The sequence below is a fragment of the Octopus bimaculoides genome, chromosome 15 (assembly GCF_001194135.2).
Source record: "Octopus bimaculoides isolate UCB-OBI-ISO-001 chromosome 15, ASM119413v2, whole genome shotgun sequence".
NCBI classification, from domain to species: domain Eukaryota; kingdom Metazoa; phylum Mollusca; class Cephalopoda; order Octopoda; family Octopodidae; genus Octopus; species Octopus bimaculoides.
This window is the reverse complement of record NC_068995.1, coordinates 51,250,534-51,259,617: the sequence shown is the minus strand read 5'-3', so window position 1 is coordinate 51,259,617 and position 9,084 is coordinate 51,250,534.

Below are 9,084 nucleotides of genomic sequence, written 5' to 3'. Positions count from 1 at the left end.
TATATATATATATGCATGCATACATACATACTTACATACATACCATAGAGACATACATACATACATACATACATACATACATACATACATACATACATACATAATGTGTGTGTAGCATAATTGAGGGAGAATGGCAGATGCTAAAATTTACAGGCCTATCTCTCTTGACTTGACATATCAGCAAGGTCATGGAAGAAATTATCGAAGAGAAACAGATTAGCTTCTTATAAGAGAATGACTTCATGTAGCAATACACCACATGGTTTCCAACCAAGCAGAAGCTGCTTCACATAAATGCTCCAACATTTATTGCTGGGCGTTAAAGCAACTAGTCAACCATTCAAACACAGCATTGACCGATAAGGAACTTGCAAACGGTTTTCTACAAAGCAGAGCATTAGTTAATAAGTTGGACATAACATCTTCGCTCTGTGGAAAAACTAAGCAAGTTAGTGTAGAACATCCTAGATCAGGGGTTTTCAAACTTTTTGACTTGCGGACCCCTTTATATTTCAGGCTTTACCTTAGGGACCCCCTTATAAACGCTTATGAAATTTATACATAAATATTTGCTTAAAATAACATATATTTTTACATTTATTTATTTAACAGTATTTAACAAATAGGTTTATTGTCAATTAAAAGATTTCGATTAAAAAAACATATATAAAATCAAATTGCCCATAAAAAGTATTTGCTGTCCACGGACTCCCTGTCTTGTCCTTGCGGACCCCCTGTGGTCCTATGACCACAGATTGAAAACCCCTGTCCTAGATGACAGGTGCCAAGTTGTGGTAGCCATCAGTAGCGTTTGTAGGTGATCAATAATCCACAGCTGGGTATTTTATTAAACTGTCTTGAGGACATTTATTGTTTGTGAGATGTATGTACAATGTGGTGGGGAGCTGAAAAGTTCCTAGATTTAAGGGCCTCGTGAAACGCTTGGTTGGAAGCACTGGGGTCAACGTAATCGACTAGCCCCCACCCCACTCCTGCTCCCCCCCAAATTTCAGACCTTATGCCTATAATAGAAAGGATTATTATTAGTAGTAGTATCATTATTATTATTATTAAAGTGTCAAATTGGCAGCAGAATTGTTAACACACCAAATGCAGCATTTCGAGTTCAAATACCACTGAGGGCAACATTGCCTTTCATCATTTCAGGGTCCCCGAAATAAGTACCAGCTCGAGCACTGACATTGATGTAATCAGCTAACACCTCACCACCCCACCACACACCAAAATTGCTGGCCTTGTGCTAAAATTTAAAACCATTATAATTATTGTTGTTGCTGTTGTTGTTTTGAAGGGTTGGGATTTAATTAATTTTCTGTGGTAAGCTGGTTGGCTGGTGGGTTGGTTGGCTGGATGGTTGGCCGGTTGGCCGGTTGGCCGGTTGGCCGGCTGGTTGGTTGCCAGTAAAAACATGAAGTGGTTTCATGAGTGTAAATGATCTATTTATTTGTTTAACGAGACATTAATAAAGGCAAACACAAACAACCATAACACAAATGAAAACACTTCATTTGCCATGGATGTGTGTGTGTGTGTGAATAAAAGCACAAATTTAAAAGACAAACAATATCCATTGTGTTGTATAAATATGTTTAAATTCAAAAGGATTAACTCTGCTGCATGTGATCACTCGACCAGCTAGAAATAGCAGTCAAATCTCCATCAAATCAAACCTTTACTGTCTTTAAAATGAATTCATTGAATAATATAATCTGATGTACATTGTTTTGTAAAAAAAAAAATATGAGTGGATGGTCAAGGCTGGAACTCCTCTGATCATAAGTTTGTTCATCATCATCATCATCTTTCTGGCCTTCTTCCTCCTCCTCCTCATCATCATCATCATCATTATCATCATCATCATCATCATCATCATCATGACAGAGAGAGACAGAGACAGAGAGAGGGAAGTATGAGTTGAGACCAACATTTTGATTGTTTCTTTGAAATAAACAACTAAAACAATAGGATTGATTTATTTTGTTTGTTATGTTTGTTTGTTTACTTCTCTTCTTATCACATATGGTAGTTTTGATCTCCTTCATGTACCCTAAGGGTTAATATCCCATAAGTCCCCTTAAGAACCACCGAGGGCTGTGTGTAACACTGATGTAATGATGTAACATAGAAAAGAGATAAATCTCATCATGGACGTGATGCCTGTCTGTATGTATGTGTATATATATATATATATATATATATATATATATATATATATGAAGAAGTAATGACATGTGACAGGAGCAGAACATGACCTGACTGAAATGTAAAGCCAATAAGCTGATGTAATGATTCCACTCTCTGACATGATACGACTTTTTTTTATCTCAATGATTTCATTTACATTTCAGTCCATGATTAAGAAATGAATTAATGAGGTCTTAGAGAAGACAAAACAAGCTTTCTTTACACATCCCACGTATATGTCACCTTTCATACAATACAAGACACTCCAATACTGGAGTTGACATAATTTATTTACATCCTCTCCCTAAATCATTAGCCTTGTGCCAAAATTTGAAACCATTATCATCGTCATCATTGTCGTTGTCATCGTCGTTGTCATCATCATCATCATTGTTATTATTATTATTAAGATCAACACAAAGGTCATGTTCTTTAAACAATGTAAATATACTTAAAAATATACAAAATAATAAGTAAAAAGTTTAACAAACAAATTTCTAATTTATTCCATAAACAGAACAAAGTCATTCGCTCAGATTTCCATATTTTATTTTATATTTTTATATCCCGGTTAATCACTGATTTTGCTATATTTCTAACGGCAGCATCATAACAACATTAACCAAACAAACATCTTCAATATTTCATTTCTAAATTGAGTATTTTCTCCATATATATGTGTGTATGTAGGAATAACTTAACCAGCATTCTGTAGGTTAAGGTGGTGAGTGTTCCAGTCGATCCAATCAATGGAACAGCCAATTTGTAAAATTAATGTACAAGTGGCTGAGCACTCCACAGACATGTATGACCTTAGTGTTGCTCTCAGGGAGATTCAGCATAACACAGAATGTGACCTGGCTAGCCCTTTAAAATACAGGCACTATTAATTTTTGCCAGCTTAGTGGACTGGAACAAAATGAAATAAAGTGTCTTGCTCAAGGACACAACATGTTGCCAGATATTGAACTCACAACCTTACGATCATGATCTGAACACCCTTAACCACTGAGCCACATGTCTTCACATGTAAGAATATATACTGTGTAAAATCATCATCATCATCATCATCATCATCATCATCATCATCATCATTTAATGTCCGTTGTCCATACTGGCATGGATGGACAGTTTGACCGAGGCTAATAAGCTGTGAGGCTATGCCAGACTCCAGTCTGATTTGGCATGGTTTCTATAGCTGGATGCCCTTCCTAGTGCCAACCACTCCAAGAGTGTAATGGGTGCTTTTACATTCCACTGGCACAGGTGCCATTTGTGTGACACCAGTATCTGCCATGACTGCAGTTTTTCTTGACTTGAGGGGTCTTCTTTTCAACCACAACATAATGCCAAAGGTCTCAGTCATTGTCTCCATGGGGCCCAATGCGTGAAAGGGAACTCAGCCATTTTGCCTCAACCAACTGCACCCACAGGCGGGGGTTTCCCCAACCCTGATTTAATTTAAGCCTAATTTTCTTGCTTCCTGTTTTATGAATATTATTTTATTGTCTCTGACATGTAATATCTTTGCATTTTATTTATAAAGAATTTCATTTATTACATCCTGTAATTAGTTAGGATTTTTAAATTTTTTTTTATATTTAACCCTTTCGTTACCAACCCGGCTGAAACCAGATCTGGCTCTGAGTACAAATGTCTTGTTTTCATAAGTTCTGAATTAAAATCTTCCACCAAACCTTAGTCACAATTTATGTTCCTAACACAAGCTTAATGATAACTAAGTTATTTTACTAAATTCTTTGTTATATTTAAAACTAATTGAAAGAAACACAGAGCATCTCAAAATAAATACAGCAACGAAAGGGTTAATAAGCTCTTTTTTTGTAGCAGTTTTGCTCTTCCATAATATGTTTGTTTAAACTTATTTAAAAGTCTTTCTAACCTATTTTTCTTTTACTTCATTTGCCGTACTTGCTCTCTATGTTGCTTGTAACCTTATGTCTTGTTAGAAGAAAAAGAGACAGACATTTTTAATAACTTGGCAATACATTAACCTAGATAAAAATAAAATAAGATATGTTTTTCTTTGCCCAATAAAGACAGGGTGAAATTCTAGTTCTTTTACCTTTTAAACACTTGAGATAAGTAAACAACAACGAGAGTAGGCATGGTTTGATAAATTGTGTGTGTATGAGGGTGCTGAGGTTGGCTGGAAGCGAAGAGTCAGTGATGTCCTGCAAACCACAGTGATGTTGGTTCAATCCCACTCAACCACAGTTGCAGATCAAGCAAAGACTTGTGAATGAAACTTGGTAGAAAGGAAACAGTAGAGATGCATGTGTGTGTGTGTGTGTGTGTGTATAAGTATATACATATATACAGACAGAGACACAAACACACACACACGCACATGCACAAATACACTCACGTGTGTGTGTGTGTGTTAGAATAAGGAATGAAGAAACATGCAGGAAGTTAGATAGATTGGCAGTCAAGTAGGTAGATAGGTAAACCTATGAGTAGGTGAGTTGGAAAGCAGGCAGACAGGCAGACAGGCTGACAAGCAGGCAGGAAAGGCAGGCAGGTGGATTCAGGTGTGTGTGTTCAGAAAGCTAGACAGGTGAATTTAAAAAATAACATAGTGACAAAAACAAAAAGAAAAAAAACAATATTATCCAATAACTAGTAGCATTCTTTTCATATTCTTAGGAAGTACCAAAGAAAACTCCCAACATATTTCAGCCTTATTCTGACTTCATCAGTGAAGCATAGACTTCATTATACTTACTGAAGTAGTAATAAAGGAATCACAAAGTATATTTGTTGGTGCTCAGAAATTAAATAATTCAGAGAGTCCATCTGCATGAAAAAGTAACAGTTAAGTGATAGCATGTTTAATTCATGAGACATGATATGGCTAAGTTCATCATCATCATCATTTAACGTCCGTTCTCCATGCTGGTATGGGTTGGACGATTTGACTGGGCTGGCACGCAGGAAGGCTGCACCAGACTCCAGTCTGATTTGGCATAGTTTTCTACAGCAGAATGCCCTTCCTAATGCCAGCCACTCCAAGAGTGTAATGGATGTCTTTATGTGCCACCGGCACGGGTGCCATTTGTGTGACACTGGTGTGCATTTACATGTCACCGGCACAGGTGCCAGTTTGCGTGACATCAGTATCTGCCACGACTGTGATTTCGCTCGGCTTGATGGGTCTTCTCAAGCATGACATAATGCCAAAGGTTTCGGTCATTGCCTCTGTGAGGCCCAACACTCGAGAGGAACTCAGCCACTTTGTTTCCGTCAGGCCCAATGCTCAAAAGGAATTCAGCCACTTTGCCTCTGTCAGGCCCAATGCTCAAAAGGAATTCAGCCACTTTGCCTCTGTCAGGCCCAATGCTTGACAGGAACTCAGCCATTTTGCCTCTGTGAGGCCCAACATTCAAAAGATGTTCTTTACATGCCACCAGCATGGGTGCACTTAGCTTGACGGGTCCTCTCAAGCACAGCACATCGCCAAAGGTCTCAGTCACCAGTCATTGCCTCTGTGAGGCTTAAAGTTCAAAGATCATGCTTCATCACCTCATCCCATGTCTTCCTGGGTCTACCTCTACCACAGATTCCCTCCACAGTTAGAGATCAGCACTTCTTTATACAGCTGTCCTCGTCCATTTGCATCACATGACCATACAAGCACAGTCATCTCTCTTGCACCCCACGTCTGATTCCTGCCTAATTTTTTTAAAGTTATTCATTATATTCAGTATCTAAGCTATTTCTAATTATATAACTGTAATCATGAAGGGCAATCATGCTATGTACTAGAGAATAATGTACATGCATAGATGTGGACAGAGAGATAATTTTAATATTGGGAGTTATTCATGCTTAATGCAAAGAAAACAAATTAAGTATATTTGTTGTACAGGCCTTATCTCAGTTGATGTTGGCATATATACATATATCAGAGGCTGACAGACTAACAATGTGTGAGTATGTTGGTGTGTATATGTTCAAGTGGATGTGTAATACTGCATGAGTATACATATATTTATATACTAGCTGGTGTACCCGGTAATTCCCAGGGGTAAAGATGTTCTATTGAAACACCTTATTACTCTGATATAAGAAAGCAATTTCGTTATAACTGTTTGCTTTCTTCAACAGCCATATTACTAAAAAATTAAGTGTGCAGTGATTTGTGAAAATCATTGCTTGACTGTCAATGAAGTTTCCAAAGGTGTAGGCACCTGTAAAAATTTGTGCTACACAATTTCAAAAGGAAATGCATAGTTGCACCAAAATGTAACAAAAATTATTGTCATGTTTGCTGACAGCTGAACAAAAGGAGAGATTGATTCACAATCAGTCACAAAATGTTTGATCATTTAAATACTGGTGAAATCTTTATGGGAAGAGTTTTGACAAGAGTAATGGAATGTGGGCGTGCAACTACAATATTAAAATAAGCAAGCACTCACTATTTAGTGTGTTGGGTCATCATTGCAACAACCATAAAAAAAAGTATGTCAGGGTTGCCCAATGGGAAGGTGATCGTTCTTTTGTTGTTGTTGTTGCTGTGGCTGTCATTGTTGTATTTATAAGTAATTTGGAAAGGGTAGAAGGTTGAGTTAATAGACATTATATCTAAGAGACATAAGACTTATCAGTCCCCTTCACGGTCCCATTGGACAAAACAGAATAGACATTGCTCTGGAGGGGTTTGCACTTGTGAATATCCATCTCTTCCCTCACAGTAGGAAGTAGGCTTATAGTCAGGGTTTGAGGGGCAAGAACACTGGAGATCTCCACTGCCATAAGCTCAACCACAAATCTGTCAGAGAGCAGTTGATACTTCGTCAATTTGCCCTTCTCGGCTTGACAAGCAGTGAAAACCCAGGCTGGCAGACGAACGCAGAACGCACGGGGTTGATGCTGGAGGTGGCACAGCATGTAGCATCCCACATAAAGGGCTTACCACTGTGAACAGAAAAATTGTCATGCCATCTAGCCTTTTACCATCTCCTCTGTCCACCCCTGATGGCTCAAGCTGAGAGGAGAAGCCTGAGGCCATGTTGAGGTCATGTTTTATAATCGTTTTTATTATTTTTTACTTACGTCAATCATTGGACTGTAGCTATTCTGTGGCGCAGCCGGGCAAGGAATTTGGTCAAACAAACTGACCCCAGTATATATATTCTTATAAATCTTGTACTTATCCTATTGGTTTCTTTCATTGAACCTCTAACTTACAGGGATGTAAACAAACCAACAACAGTTGTCAAGAAATTGTTGGGGTGGAGGAAAACACACATATATATATATATATATGCACACATACACACACACATACATAAAGCATAAACACATACTTAAACACACACACACACACACACACACACACATAAACTATGTGTGTATGTGAATGTATGCATGCATATATGGATGGGCTTTCTATGTATGTATGTGTGTGTGCCTGCATATGCATGTGTGTGTGCATATTTGTGTGTAATGTATATTGCACTTTTATCTTGGCTCCCTAAACCCCACCCACAAAAGATAAACCCCGAACATCCAATTGTTACTTGGAGGTTGGCATTCAATTTGAGCCAGTGACCTTTCCTGAGATGACCTGGTCTGATCTCCTGACCCTGTGTCAGAGTCAAAAGATAATTGCAAATAATTAAAACAGGGAATGGCCAACGTCATTTTATTTGGGAAGAAATTAAAGTTAATTAAATGGTTTGTTAAATTATGAGTTAGACAGTTGGAAGTACATGTAGTGGCGGTGATAGTGGTGGTGGTGGCGATGGTGGTGGTGACGGTGTTGGTGACGGTGGTGATGGTTGTAATAGTGGTGGCCGAAATGGTGATGGTGGAGATGGTGATGGTGGAGACGGCGGTGGTGGTAGTGGTAGTGGGGTGTGTATGTAGGGAGATGAGATGAGAGTGGGTGCATGAGAGAGAAAGGAAAAAAGAAAGAAAAAAGAAAGAAAGAAAGAAAGGAAAAACAGTAAATCACAATGAACTGCAGATGTGTATATAACTGTATACATGTGGTGGTGTATATGTGTGTGCGTATGGTAGTGTATATACACACGTTATACACACACACACACTCATGTATATATAGATTATACATATGGTGGTATATATATATATATATATATATATATATATATGTGTGTGTGTGTGTTATGTATGTATGTATGTATGTATGTATGTATGCATGTGTGTGTGTGTATGGTAGTGTATACATGTATTTGTTGTGAGTGTTTGTATGTAAGCCTCCATGGCAAGTAGAGAGAAGAGGGCAAGAGCCATAGAGTTGAGAGAGGGGGGAGAGTTGAAGTGGGAGGAAGAACTGAAGAGAGATTAGGCAAGAGGGTGGGGAAGTAGGTGAGTTCTTGCTACTGAAAAAGGAGGGGTGGGATTAAGATAGATGAATAAGGTGGGGAGGGGCAGAGGAGAGCAGGAATATCGCAAAACAAAGGAAAACTTTTTTTTTTAAATTACATCCAGGAGAAAGGTGTTCCAAAATATGTGGGTGAGGTGGATTTAGCAAAAGCAAAAACTTTAAAAAATTTTGTTATTCAAGGAAATAACAGATGCTAGATGAATAACAATCCAAGTGCCAGCCAATATGAGGGAACCTCTATTTTATGTAATCGATCGACTGTTAGAAATAACATCGAAATTCTCCTCAAACAACTCTTGTTACAGTAACATACATACACCCAAGGTTCTAGCATTTAACCTTTCCCACCACACCATCCATATATAAATTAAACAACCACGGAGACATCACACAACCCTGTCTTAGCCCCACCTTCACATCAAACCATTCACTTACTTCACCATCCACCCTAACACACACCCTACTTTCCCTATAAAAACTCCCTAAAACAGCTCTCA